Source organism: Balaenoptera musculus, chromosome 4 (assembly GCF_009873245.2).
Source record: "Balaenoptera musculus isolate JJ_BM4_2016_0621 chromosome 4, mBalMus1.pri.v3, whole genome shotgun sequence".
Classification (NCBI taxonomy): Eukaryota; Metazoa; Chordata; class Mammalia; order Artiodactyla; family Balaenopteridae; genus Balaenoptera; species Balaenoptera musculus.
This window is the reverse complement of record NC_045788.1, coordinates 49,736,962-49,751,359: the sequence shown is the minus strand read 5'-3', so window position 1 is coordinate 49,751,359 and position 14,398 is coordinate 49,736,962. Positions and strand designations below refer to the sequence as shown.

The 14,398-nt window shown below is 43.8% G+C and overlaps 1 protein-coding gene across 1 annotated transcript in view; it reads left to right on the top strand.

Annotated features, from left to right (window-relative positions):
• The first annotated feature begins 1,391 nt into the window (after nt 1-1,391).
• PLD1 (phospholipase D1) overlaps nt 1,392-14,398 on the top strand; it is a 212,905-nt gene continuing 199,898 nt past the window's right edge. The window contains exon 1 of the mRNA XM_036850657.1: nt 1,392-1,432. The gene's annotated coding sequence lies outside the window, so the exon portion shown is untranslated. The remainder of the gene's footprint in view (nt 1,433-14,398) is intronic.

The following is a 14,398-nucleotide window of genomic DNA, read 5'->3' as shown; positions in this document are numbered from 1 at the left end:
AATCATCTGTGACTAATAAAACTTGAGAAATAAGGGGAGGAAAGGGTATTCAGCCTTTTGGTAACATGCTTGTCTTACACTTGCCAAAGTCCTCTTAGGCAATACTCTGCTTGCTCAGAGGGCCATGTGTTTAACTGTAAAATTCTGTATCATAGGATTCAAAAGACATCAATCATTTCTGTCAACAAGGAAAGAGTGAAGGCAGTGTGACTCTTCTATCATTAGGAAAACATGTGCTCAAGAGGGAAAAATGTAGTCCAGGGAGAGCTGAGCAACTATAGGTTACAGGAAAACAGAGTTCCAGACTACAGTATAATTTCACTTCTCCTCCCCTACTTTGGACTGGAACGTTATATTTTTCACTTCATGTAGTTCCACGTGTGCAGTAAGACATTATGTAACTCAGCCAGTCTCGGCCGCGCAGTATCCACTAAATGCTTTAAAGAAGCCACCATTATTAACAGTCTGGGGTATGTGGAGGCAATAGCTTCCTTTGGCTTTGGCAGAAAGCAACACTGTGTAATGAGGTTAGGGTGGCCTATATTCAAAGCTATATTCCAAAATGGCTGCTAGTCAAGCCACATGACAACTGGTTCTTTTTTTTTCTTAAGACTTTGTTCTAAGTGGACATCAAAATTGCTGTATTTGGACAGTTCAGTGGGTGGAATGGGAAATTTTCCATGTTTTACTCCTGGTTTATTATTTTATACCAAGATTCCTGAATTATACCCAGCTTGAGTTTCAAAGACATCAAGACACAAATTCTAGTCTCCTACGTTCTTGACTGGGTGACCTTAGGCTGGTTACTTCACTTTTCTGAGTCTCAGTTTCCTTTGCTTGTACATTAGTGATAACACCTACCACCAGGGAGTTGGAAGAAGCCTTATGGATGACATCAACGAAGCTCCTACTTCTTAACTGCGTCATCCCAGGCAAGTTATTACACTTTTTGGCTCTTCTCCCCTATTTGTAAAATAGACCAATTCTGGCTACCAGCTGCGATAGAGAAGGATAAGATAATCTAGGCAAAGCTCCTACAACAGTGTCTGGGCCCTTGGAGGCTCAAGAGTACCTGAAAATAATAATAAAAATGCTAGTGAACGTTCCCTAGGTTAATGCGGTTGAGTTCTGAAACTCTGGGAGAAGAGAGAATCAGAAATAGGGACCAGGAGAGAGGCCCAGCGGCCGGAGACCTCCTGCCCAGCGATGGCGGCCAGCTTGCGCCGCGACGCACCCGGACCGACACCGCCTCGCCCCACCCCTCCGGGGCCAGCGCGAATCCCGGCGCCGAGTTCCGGGCGACGGCTAGGTCCCCACTCAGGCCCTCCTTCCTTCCCCCGTCCCCTGCCTCCAGCGGTGCCAGCTGCGCCCGAGCCCCGAGAATTCGCCGCCAGCGCGCAGGTTCCCGCGGCCGGCCGCCCTCGCCCCACAGGTAGGAGCCGCGCCGCGGCTGGGGCGCGCAGAGCTCCCGCGGGAGCCGGTTTCCGGTGCGCTCGCGCTCCGTCCCTCCTCCCGCCGGCCCCGGGCAGCTGGCCGCTCCCCGCCCAACTTGGAACCTTGGCAGTGGCGTCGGCGGCGGACGCCAGCTCCGTGCGGCCTCGCGGGAGCGGCCTCCCTGGCAGCCTCCGGGGTCCTCCTGTGCACGCCTTCGTCCCGGGTTCCTGCAGAGTCGACGCTGACAACTTCGGCGCTCACTTTTGCCGGGGCGGGCGGCTGTCTGGCGCGCGGAGCCGCGCTGGCTCCGGGCCGAAGTTGGGGGCGTCCTCTGCAGGATGTGCCCATCTCCCTCGCCGCGGGGGCCCCCAGTACAGTGTGTCCGGTGACCCCAGGTCATCTTGCGCGCCCGAGGGTTCGCGTGCGCTATGGGATGACCGGGATGGCGGGCGCGATGGGACCGGCATCCCGGACCAACCAGGAAGTGCTGCGTTCCGAGGCTTGGAGCCCAGCCCGCCAGATGCACGGTCCTGGGCGTGTGGCCACACAGCTGCCCGCTGCGGCGCCCACGAAGTGATGACGCCGGGGTCGGGCAGGGCAAGGTGGGGGGCAAGGAGCTGGGCGTGTGTGAAGGGACTTGTTTTTCTCGCTCCAGCTCCAGGTATGTGGGACTTAGGTCTCAGATCCAAGAGCGTGGTGCTCCAAGCCTTGAATAGGATTTTGTTAAGCCCTTCAGAACTACCCTTGTAGAATCAGTCCAGAGCTACCGCCACGCCTATATTTGCTCCTTCTCCTAGTCTCCGATTATTGCCTTCTTTACTTCCTCTGTGAAGTACTAAACGCAAGTAGATTTCTTACTGACCATAAGGGTTTCTGCATTTGATTATCGCTAGGTTTTTCCCCAGAATGAGGAGTTCCCTTAACTTTATCTGCCAGGCCTGCCTGTTGCAGTTTAGATCGCCCTTTGAGTGCTTTCTCAGGGCTTTGGGGAGACCAGGTATCCAGAGACCTCTGTGCTGTGTTAAATGGCCAGTTAAGGTGGTGCAGTGAAAGTGTAAAGAATGGAAAGAATCTACAGCTTGAACTATTAACAGGCTCCACAATTACACACTGCCTATTTGAATAAGAATTTCTTAAATTCTTATTAAAGTTTTAATAGTATTAAATGTTTTGTGATAACATACATACAAGTGAATTGTACACAGGCTTTTAGCTTGAATTTGTACACAGCCTTTAAATGTTGTTTGAGGATCTTTTCACTAATTGTCTGAGCTCCCAGCCTGTCTTCTCAGGATCTAGTATAATTCACAATCCATATAAAAAGTGTGAGTAGTTAAGGCTTTGAGGAAAGTGTGTCTTTACCACGTTTGTCCCTGATGTCAGAATATTTGTGAACCATGGCGAGAAGTGCTGTCTAACACTCATTTAGGCTTGTTGATGCACTTAAAACTAGGTCGTGGGGGACCCTGCTCCTTAGAAGTTGTCTGATTACTAAATGTGTGTTTCTTAATTGAAAATCATTTGTTATAAATTTCATTTACCTTTAAGTCTTACAGGGTTTTTTCTAGTTATTTTATTTCACTTTATTTTTATTGTGCTAAGATACACATAACATAAAATTTGTCATTTTAACTTTTTTTTTTTTAATAAATTTATTTATTTATTCTTGGTTGCATTGGGTCTTCATTGCTGCGCATGGGCCCTCTCAGTTGTGGAGAGCGGGGTCCACTCTTCACTGCGGTGGCTTCTCCTGTTGCGGAGCACAGGCTCTAGGCACACGGGCTCGGCAGTTGTGGCTCGCGGGCACCAGAGTGCAGTCTCAGCGGTTGTGACGCAGGGGCCCAGCTGCTCCACGACATGTGGGATCTTCCCAGACCAGGGCTCGAACCCGTGTCCCCTGCATTGGCAGGCGGATTCCTAACCACTGCGCCACCAGGGAAGTCCTCATTTTAACTATTTTTTGGTATACTGTTCAGTGTCATTAAGTACTTTTATATTATTGTGTTACCATCACCACTATCCCTCCACAAAACTCTTTTCATTTTTTTTAGGGTTTTAATAACATTTTAATGATAATGATTGTAATGCAAGCTTTAGTTTTCTCACTAAGCAAAGTTTGAGTTCCTTCTCATAGCTTTAGAGAAATTCACTTTTAAAGAAGAAAATTGAAAAGCTGTAGCCAGACTGTGTTTAGTAAATCTTACCTCCATCAGGAAAGGTCTAATACATTACTCTATGAGGATAAACTCGTGAGCTATTTAAATTTGTGTGTAAAGGTACTATGAGGTTTAGCTATTAAGTGGGAGAAACAGGTAAGGGAGTTTTTGGTTTTGTTTTGATTTTGGTTTTTTTTGGCCACACCGGGCAGCTTGTGGGATCTTAGTTTCCGGACCAGGGATTGAATCCGCACCCTGGGCAGTGAGAGCTCTGAGTCTTAACCACTGGACCACCAGGGAATTCCCTGGAGTTATTGTTGATAGTTTCCTCTCCTTAATCTCTAACAGAAAAATGAAATACTTTTGTCTCCTTAGCAGTGCAGTAGCATGTTTCTGAATTATGCTTGAGCTCAGGTTGTGGCAGCCTTTTAGTAACTAAAAGGAGTTTGCTTTTTTTTTTAATGTTCTTTTTTTAATATAAATTTATTTATTTATTTAATTTGGCTGCGTTGGGTCTTCGTTGCTGCGCTCGGGCTTTCTCTAATTGTGGCGAGCGGGGGCTACTCTTCGTTGAGGTGCTCAGGCTTCTCGTTGCTGTGGCTTCTTTTGTTTTGGAGCTCGGGCTCTAGGCGTGCTTGCTTCAGTAGTTGTGGCATGCAGGCTCAGTAGTTGTGGCTCGCAAACTCAGTAGTTGTGACTCGTGGGCTCTAGAGCGCAGGCTCAGTAGATGTGGCGCACAGGCTTAGTTGCTCTGCGGCATGTGGGATCTTCCTGGACCAGGGATCAAACCTGTGTCCCCTTCATTGGCAGGTGGATTCTTAACCACTGCGCCACCAGGGAAGTCCCCTAAAAGGAGTTTTGATCAAGCTAGCTGCTAGGTGTAGCAGTTTCTTTTCCACTCTAGGTGTTTTTAAAGATTGATGCCAGAGGACCCAGCACATAAGATATGGCCCTTTAAACTCTTAGTTTGAGTCATCGTGTCCGCGAGAGAAGCTGTAGCTGTGCGAGGCCTGGTTTTATGTTTATAATCCTTTAAGTCTTAGCACCACAAAATAAAATGTATTCTCCCACCAGGCTGTGGGTAAATGTTTTTGAAGGGTTAAAATGAGAAACTTGTAACCTAAATTTCCCATAAGCCTGTGACATTGCTGATTAGAAAAGGAGTGGTACAAATCATATCTCATGCTGCAGTGGAAATGCCTTCCAATGTGTTAGTTTCCCTAAATTCACAGTGCAGTGTAAAGTCTGGATCTCAGATGTTTTAGTGCTGGGTTTTTAAACAACAGTATATGGATATGTAAGTGTTTCATACTGTCACAGTTATTTTTTTCCTTTGTGTTGTGAAAGTTGCTTAATTTTTGAATTTATTGAACAAACATTCTGGGACAGAATAACATGATTTGCTTATTTAATCAACACTTAAAGGTGCTTACTGCGCACTAGGTACTATTCTAAGCGTTTTACAAACATGAGTACATTTTATTCTCAAAACAACCCTGTGAAGTAGGTAATAGTCCTACCATCCCCGTTTTATAGATGAGATAATTTGAGGCACAGCGAGATTGTACAATTAGCCCATGGCAGAGCTGGGGTTCCATCCCAGGCATCCTGAACCCAGGGTTTTGGCACTGCTGTCTCATCAGAAAAATATAACCCGAGATTCCACCCTCCTAACAGATGAACTTTTTTCATATTGTTATATTCCTATCTTGTCCTTGTCCTCAGAGATAAATAATTTGACATAATTGCAATCAAAGTACAACCCAGAGAATCAGTTCAATGCCCTTATTTTTCAGTAGAGGAAATTAAAGTGGAGTGTGGTTATGTCCAGCTCTGTGAGCACTGCGGGCAGGGTCCTGGAGACTTTCTACTGGTCTCCTTGCCTCTTGATTGTAAGGAGTTTGGGACAGGGATCCTGAGAGGGCCTGGGGCGGCCAAGGTGTGTATTTTGGTGGGGGGCAGTATTTGCCAGTCGGGGGGAAACGCTTCAACATTTTAATAATCATTATGACCATTCCAGAGCTAATCTGCTAAATAAAGTCCTGGGCTATGTTCCGGGCAGATGGGGCAGAAGCTTGTGGCCGGCTGTGGGTCCTGGAGAGTCTTGCTGCTCAGGGCTTCAGAACCCCGGATTCTTTCCCCAGCTGCTGGGGATGCCTACCTATGACCTCAGGCTCCCCTCTGGATGAGAGGAATCTTTTATCCTGTACTCAATCATTTTTTGAGCTTTTTGGATCTAGAGTTGGGAACCTTTTGAAAGCCTCTGACGCACAAAAGAAAATGAGCCAAGAGCAACATGGAAATAAAAATAACTTTGTTTGGTGGGCTCTTTGGTTGAGAGAGGGAGAGACTTCTAAGGGCATAAACTGACAAACTTTGTATTAAGGACAGGAAAATCAAAGTTCAATATTCAACAGTGATTCTTTTCAAAGTAGTCTTTTGCAGGGAGTAACTACATTTGGATGAAGGAGAATAAGGAATAAACATGGGAAAGGGAAGGTGGTGGAGAGGGAGAGAGGAGCCAGCACCGGGGAAGAGAGGGTGCTGAAACCTCTGTCAGCTCTTTACACAAGCCCGGGCTTCCATGTGGTTCCTCTTAACAGTGCCCTTTGAAATGTCAAATGTAGTTGAGAATTATCTTTCCTTTGGTTTATCTTGAAGTGATTATTTATTATTTTTTTTTGAGGTTACATAGATTTATAACGTTATGTAAGTTTCATGTGTACAACAGTATATTTCTACTTCTGTATACACTACAGTCACCAAAATTTCGTTTCCATCTGTCTCCATAGAGTTGACCCCCTTTACCCATTTCACCCTCCCCCACCAAAGCCTGGCCCTTCCCCTCTGGCAACCACTGCTCTGTTCTCTGTATCTACGTGTTTGGTTTGCTTTGGTAGGTTTGTTCTTTTTTTTTGCTCTTTTGTTTGTTTTTTTTATATTCCACAAATGAGTGAAATCGTATAGTATTTGTTTTTCTCCGACTTATTTCACTTAGCATAATACCCTCAAGGTCCATTTATATTGTGCAAATGGTGAGATTTCATCTTTTTTATGGCTGAGTTATATTCCATTGTATATACCACATCTTTTTTATCCATTCATTCATTGATGGGCACTTTGGTTGTTTTCATATCTTGGCTATTATAAATAATGCTGCAATGAACATAGGGTGCATATATCTTTTTTTTTTTAATTTATTATTTATTATTTATTTATTATGTTTTTAATTTTGGCTGTGTTGGGTCTTCGTTTCTGTGTGAGGGCTTTCTCCAGTTGCGGCGAGTGGGGGCCACTCTTCATCGCGGTGCGCGGGCCTCTCACTATCGCGGCCTCTCTTGTTGCGGAGCAGAGGCTCCAGACGCTCAGGCTCAGCAGCTGTGGCTCACGGGCCCAGCCGCTCCGCGGCATGTGGGATCCTCCCAGACCAGGGCCCGAACCCGCGTCCCCTGCATTGGCAGGCAGACTCTCAACCACTGCGCCACCAGGGAAGCCCGCATATATCTTTTTTAATTAGTGTTTTGTATTCTTTGGATAAATACCCATAAATGGGAGAGCTGGATCATATGGTAGTTAGTTCTAGTCTTAATTTTTTGAGGAACCTCCACACTGTTTTCCAAAGTGGCTGCACCAATTTACAGTCCCACCAAAAGTGCACTGAGGGTTCCCTTTTCTCCACATCTTCACGAACACTTGTTATTTCTTGCCTTTTTGATAATAGCCATTCTAACAGGCATGAGGTGATATCTCATTGTGGTTTTGATTTGGATTTCCCTCATAATTAGTGATGTTGAACATCTTTTCATGTGCCTGTTGGCCATCTGTATGTCTTCTTGGAAAAATGTTTATTCATCTCCTCTGCTCATTTTTAAACTGGGTCGTTTGTTTTTTTGTTGTTGAGTTATATGTGTTCTTTATATATGTTGAATATTAACCCCATATTGAATATATGATTTGCAAATATCTTCTCCCATTTAGTAGGTTGTCTTTTTGTTTTGTTGATGGCTTCCTTTGCTGTTCAGAAGCTTTTTGGTTTGATGTAGTCCCACTTGTTTATTTTTGCTTTTGTTGCCCTTGCCTGAGGAGACATATCCTGAAAGATATTGCTAAGACCATTGTCAAAGAGCATACTGCCTATGTTTTTTTTCTAGGAGTTTTACAGTTTCAGGTCTTACATTCAGGTCTTTATCTTGAAGTGATCTTAGTGTTGCTTAAAACTATTGCTAATCAACAAAGCATGTGGACAAGGAGATACCAGGGAACTTTTAGCCCCTGCTTAGGATCTTCATACCAGCCTAGTCTGTTTTTGTTTACACTAGTTTTATATGAATGAATTTTACATATAGCGTGATATTAGAATCACTGGGTTTGCAATTATTTTATCACCCATCTTCCTTGTGAGAGGTCACAGACTGTGTTTTTTGCCACTGTCCATTGTAGTGTTCAGTAAGTGTGAGCAGAATCAAAGGGTGCATTTAAAGGATAAAGCAAGATGGTGTGATTCATTATTCAAAATATGTAAATATTTCCCGAAAAGAAGGTTTTTATAGTGAATGTTTTACTTATTTATTTGTTCTGCTGTGCCATTTACCTATTTTTAAAAATAAATTTATAGATGTGGAGTGGACAGTCTGTGGCATTTTGAGTTAGCAGCTGTACTCATTTTATTGTCCTTTTCCTGCAGTGTTTTCTACCTAAATTCTGATGAAAGAGTCCTTTGAAATAAGGATATTGGGGAGGTAGCAGTGGACTGAGATGCAGGTTCCAGAATCCTATTATCCTAAGGAAAAAAAAAATCACCTGATAGGATATTGTAGATGCTAAATATTTCAAAGCTAGGAACACAGAGCAAAGCTTTTTAACCCTAACCCTCACCTCACCACAGTCCCAACCCCAAGCTGCCAGTGTGTTGGCTGGAAATGCAGGGTGATGAGACAGTGACAAAGCAAAGCGGGTCTTGTAAAGCAAGTAAGGTTAATAACAGTAAGACGCCGTTGAGCCCCACAGGTTCCTCACTAGAAGGAATAATGACCACAGGCCTTGTCCTAGGAGCCAGAGAGCTAGGATTCAGATCCTGAGGACTCTAGCAGCATGTAGCCTGAGCCAAGTAACTTAAAAATCACCTATACCTATCTGTAGAATTGGGATAAAAATAGTACCTGGGCTTCCCTGGTGGCGCAGTGGTTGAGAGTCTGCCTGCCAATGCAGGGGACCAGGGTTCGAGCCCTGGTCTGGGAAGATCCCACATGCCGCGGAGCAGCTAGGCCCGTGAGCCACAACTACTGAGCCTGCGCGTCTAGAGCCTGTGCTCCACAGCAAGAGAGGCCACGATAGTGAGAGGCCCGCGCACCGCGATGAAGAGTGGCCCCCGCTTGCCGCAACTAGAGAAAGCCCTCGCACAGAAACGAAGACCCAACACAGCCAAAAAAATAATAATAATTAATTAATTAATTAAAAAAAAATAGTACCTATCTCATAGGATTATTGTGAGGACTACAGGAAACGATGCCTGTAAAGCATTTAGCGTAGAGCCTGGAACATAGAAATGACACAATAAATGTTAGGTTCCCGTCTTTCACATCGCCCTCCCTGCTCCACCCCAAACCCAGCAGGAGTGACATCCATAAATAACCAAGCAAACTGGAATCACTGCTGGAGGAGACATGGAGGTGGGGCCCTATGGGAATATGGACGAGGGAGAAATTAATTTTGCCCAGGAGGAATTCTTGAGTGAGAATGGCATTCCATGAGACCCCAGTGATGAGAAGTAGAAGGAAGACTTCTGGCAGCAGAGCTGGTTACAACTTGGGAGAATGGACTGTATGCCGTTGACAATCATACTTTTTGGGTATGTGTTTTGACATTAGGTAGAAAATTTGATTTTTCTTAATTTATAAGCATAGGATGGCATTTAGTAGGTGAAGCAGGATTCATCGCTCTTAACCAAGGAGCATCTGTATAGAGGTATATATATATATTTTTTAAAGAGATGCTTCCCATTTCGTTTTTTTTTTTTTTTAAACTAATTTATTTATTTATTTATTTATTTTTGGCTGTGTTGGGTCTTCGTCTCTGTGCGAGGGCTCTCTCTAGTTGCGGCAAGCGGGGACCACTCTTCATCGCGGTGCGCGGGCCTTTCACCATCGCGGCCTCTCCTGTTGTGGAGCACAGGCTCCAGACATGCAGGCTCTGCAGTTGTGACTCATGGGCCCAGTCGCTCCGCGGCATGTGGGATCTTCCCAGACCAGGGCTCGAACATGTGTCCCCTGCATTAGCAGGCAGACTCTCAACCACTGCGCCACCAGGGGAGCCCCGAGGTGTATTTTTAAAATGTATTTAAAATTGAGAATAGAGTGTACTCTCAAGGTAAGAGTGAACTAGCTTGTGCTGTGTTGGAAAAATATCCCTCCCATCACGTTCTTTAGCTTCACATTAGATTGGAGGAGGGCATCGCTGGCACCACCAGCTTTATTGGGGTGTGGGTAACACATATCTGCACGATCATGGATGGACGTGTAGACTGTGTGTCAATAACCTAGACCAGCAGTTTTCACACTTGAAGAAAAACATTGTCGTTACTGTTCCCCGCCCTGCCCCCAAGAGCTGCTTTTCTGAATGAGCTCTTGTGTGAAATCCCAGTATGTAAAACACCCCAAGCACAGCCATTCTTGACGATTCCTAGACGGGGCCAGTGAGCCAGCTGCTTCCTCCCATCCCCCTCCCTGCCCACCTCCTGGCACCAGCTGCCCCTCAGCAGCTGGAACCGTGGGGCTCCTAGCAGCAGATGTGAAGGCTGTACATTGATTGTAGGGAAGAGAAGACTAAGACCTGAAGAGGGAAAGGAAAGGAAAGGCAGTGGACTGTTTTTTTTAAAAGCTTTTGCCAGTGGTACGCTGCAACTGGCTCATGCTGAGAGCTGGTTTTAAATTTTCAGGAATTTCATGAGCCAATGTTAAACATGACATTATGAAACATCATATAGCCTAAGTTTAGATTTTAAACTTACACTGAATACATTATATTGAAAACAAAGGTAATGTCTCCTGAATTTGGAGATGTGGTTGGAGGGAAAGGAATACACCTAGTTACACAATGTTCTTAACTGTATTTTCCTATTAGCTGGTACAGTTTTGGTTTCATATATATATTTTTTTATTTTAACTGCATTCACTTTATTTTTTTTCTTCCCAACTTGTATAAGATTTTTTTCTTTTTCTTGTTTAATTGCATTAAATGACAGCTATAATGGCATTGAATATAAGTGGTAATAGCTGACAATCTTGTTTCATTCCTATTCCTAGGAGAATACTTTCAAATTCTCCATAAATGATATAAGCTATACATTTTTTAGATAATCTTTGTTAGACTATAAAATTTTACTTCCCTTTTTCTTTTAAAATAATTTTAAAAATTATGAATGGACACTGAGTTATACCAAATGCTTTTACTGCATTCACTTCAATCCTTGATTCTATTCGTTTGTAGACATAGGATTCTTCAGACTCAACTTTCCCCTCCAGGACAAGCTTGCCCTCTCCTCACTCCCAACCACAGTCATTCTAAGGTCTGGCTAAACAGAATCACCTGGGAACTTATTTAAATTCAGATTCCCAGGTTCTGTCACATACCTACTAAATTGGGATTCTTGGGGTGGGGGACACTCAGTGCAGTATATAGTAAGTTCCCTTGGGATTTTGACGATCCTCCCGTGCACCTGCTTGGCGCTTGTGGGCCCTTGCTGCCCAGCCCTGGGGCCTCATGTGCCCTGTATAGTATCAAGTCATTTGGGCTGCTGGGCCCCGGCCACATTGCACAGGAGTCTTGATTTTTATGTTTGGCCTCAAATTCTCTTCCTGTGAAACAGCTTTCAGAGGCTGCCTCTTTGCCCCATGAACCTCTTTCTCAGATGAGGGCCTGATTCCCCACACTCAGTTCTTTTGGGGCCTAGCTTCCCAGCTAAGGACACAGCTCTGCGTGGTGCTTGGAGACTAGCAGAGCAGTCGGCTGTGCTGGGTTTATTTCCACGTTGGCCTCAGATTTCACCTTTCTGAACTACAGTTGCCCATCTCTGGGGATTGTCAGGAGGTTTTTATTTCTGGAACACACCAACCTGGTTCCATTTTAGGGCCTTTGCATTGTGCCGTTCCCTCTGCCAGGAACACCCTTCTCCCAAGTCTTTGCATGGCTTGCATCTCTTTGACATTTTGGTCAGTGACAAAAAGTTCAAATGTTACCTGTCTGGCAAGTCTTTCCCGACCATCAAATCTGCCTCCCCGATCTGTCCGTATTACCTCGCCCACAGCCTCATCATCCTAGCATTTTACCATGGGTGATCTTCACCCCAGCGCTTATCACGATGAATTTTTCTTCATGTCTTGTTTTCTTAAGTACTGAGTTTCCTACATAAGAACATAAGCTCCATGAGAGCTGGGATTTGCCTTGCATGTAGTGGGTGCTCACTAATTACTTGTAAAATGAATGCCTCTCCAAACTGCTACATAAGTATGTGATGTTAGTGTGAACCCTGGGTTCCCAAGTGATTCATCTGTTTTCATAATAGTTCTTTCCTGACTCCACAGATGTTACTTTCATGACAGTGATTCGTTGCTGCGATATTACTGCCATTTGGAACAATGGCCAGTCTCAACTGATGGGAAACAAAATCTGTAGCTCTCTGTGTGAATGTTAACTTTCATTTGCAGAGAGCGTGCAAGGGCTTGATTCAGCTGTACCCGTTTGTCCTGTGGGTGATTAATCTGTGATAAAATGGATCAGTTAAACATGAAAGTAGTATAAAAATAAACCTGATCGATTTTCGGAATCTCCTGTTTCCCTCCTTTTTTGAGTTCTACCGGAGGTGGTGTTTGGGTGGGGTGATGGGGGTGAGGGGGAGTGTGCATCACTCTGTAAGACTCCAGGAGGCCAGAAGGGCATGTTGGAGAGATTTGTCCTGTCTGATCTCACAGGGAACAGACTTGACTAATGGGGAAGTAATTTTTGCAGATCTGTGGCCAAGAAAGGCCAGAAGGGCTGGCAGTGAAAGCCATCACCTTGTGTTTGCAATGGTGCCGCTCATGCTGGTGCTGGTGAGTTTGTCAGCAGAGTGTTTTGATGCCAACAGAGTGCTCAGCGTGCGCTTGTGTGGCTAAGATGTGGTTCCCACATAGAGCTTGTGGTCTAATACAGTCAGCTGAAGTCATGCAGCTCAGTGCTGCTAGGCTGCCTGAAATGGGCTGGTGTTTTGTATTGGTAACTTGTCCCAGTTTTTCATGATAGTGATTTCAAACTGCTCTGGGTTTCAGAGGGGCAAGCTAGGATTGGAGCAGCGGGTGGGGTCAGAGATATTTATTTTTTTAAGATTTTTTAAAAAATATTTATTTATTTATTTATTTATTTGGCTGCTCCGGGTCTCAGTTGTGGCACTCGAGATCTTCAGTTGCGGCATGAGGGATCTTTTAGTTGCGGTATGCATGCGGGCTCTAGTTCCCTGACTAGGGATCGAACCCGGACCGACTGCATTGGGAGTGTGGAGTCTTAACCACTGGACCACCAGGGAAGTCCCTAGGGTCAGAGATATAGAGAGCAGGGCTCTGGAGCTTCTCTGAACTCCACTTTTAATAAAAGCATCTCATTAAAAAAACATGATTTTGTATATTTACCTTTTTAAAAATAAACTTTTTGTTTAAGGTTTATAGAAAAGTTGCAAAGATGGTATACAGGGTAAACTATGGTTTCCTATCTTACTAACAACTTACACTGGGATGGCACATTTGTTACAGTTAAAGAACCAATACTAATGCATTATTATTAAAGTCCATACTTTATTCAGATTTCCTCAGTTTTCTCTAATGTCCTTTTTCTATTCCAGGATCCCATCCAGGATACCATGTTACATTTAGTTGTCATGTCTCCTTAGGCTCCTGTGGGCTATGACACTTTCTCAGATTTTCCATGTTTTTGATGACCTTGGCTGTTTAAAGGGGTACTGGTTAGGTACCCCATAGGTATCACGTAGAATGTCCCTCAATTAGAATTTTCATGATGTTTTTCTCATGAATAGACTGGGGTTATGAGTTTTGAGAGGAAGACCACAGAGGTGGTCTCATCACATCATGTCAAGAGTACACACCAACAGCATGACTTATCACTAGTGATGTTGACTTTGGCCACCTGGCTGAGGGAGTGTTTGGAAGGTTCCTCCACTGTGAAGTTACTCTTTCCCCCCTTCTCAATACTGTACTCTTTGGAAGGAGGTCACTCCGCACAGCCCACGCTATTGAGATGGCGAGTTCTGCTCAACTTCTTCGGTAGGGACAAGCAGCTGCATAAATGATTTGGAATTCTTCTGCATGGCAGATTTGTCTTTTCATCCCCACTTGTTTATTTATTCAATTATGTATATATATCATATGGACTCGTGGATATTTATCTTAAACTGTGGGTTATAATCCAGTACCATGTTATTTACTTATATTTGGCTTTTTAAAGATTGTATTCAAACAAAAACATTCTGCTGTTTTAAAATGTTAAAAAAATATTGTTCATATATATATAGTTATATATATAGTTTTCTATATAATGTTATTATATGTAATAGTTATTTATATAAAAATAAATATACATATATTTATCTTTCCCTCTATTTTTCTTTTAAATATCCTATTTATGCATTTATTTATTTGGGGCAATAAAATGCAAATTACCACTTAGGATTTAATCATTTCATTTTCATTATTTTTTGCAGGAGTGAAATTAAGATATAAATATTTATGTTTTTTGGGGAGTGGTAGAGGTCAAAGGCATTTCTT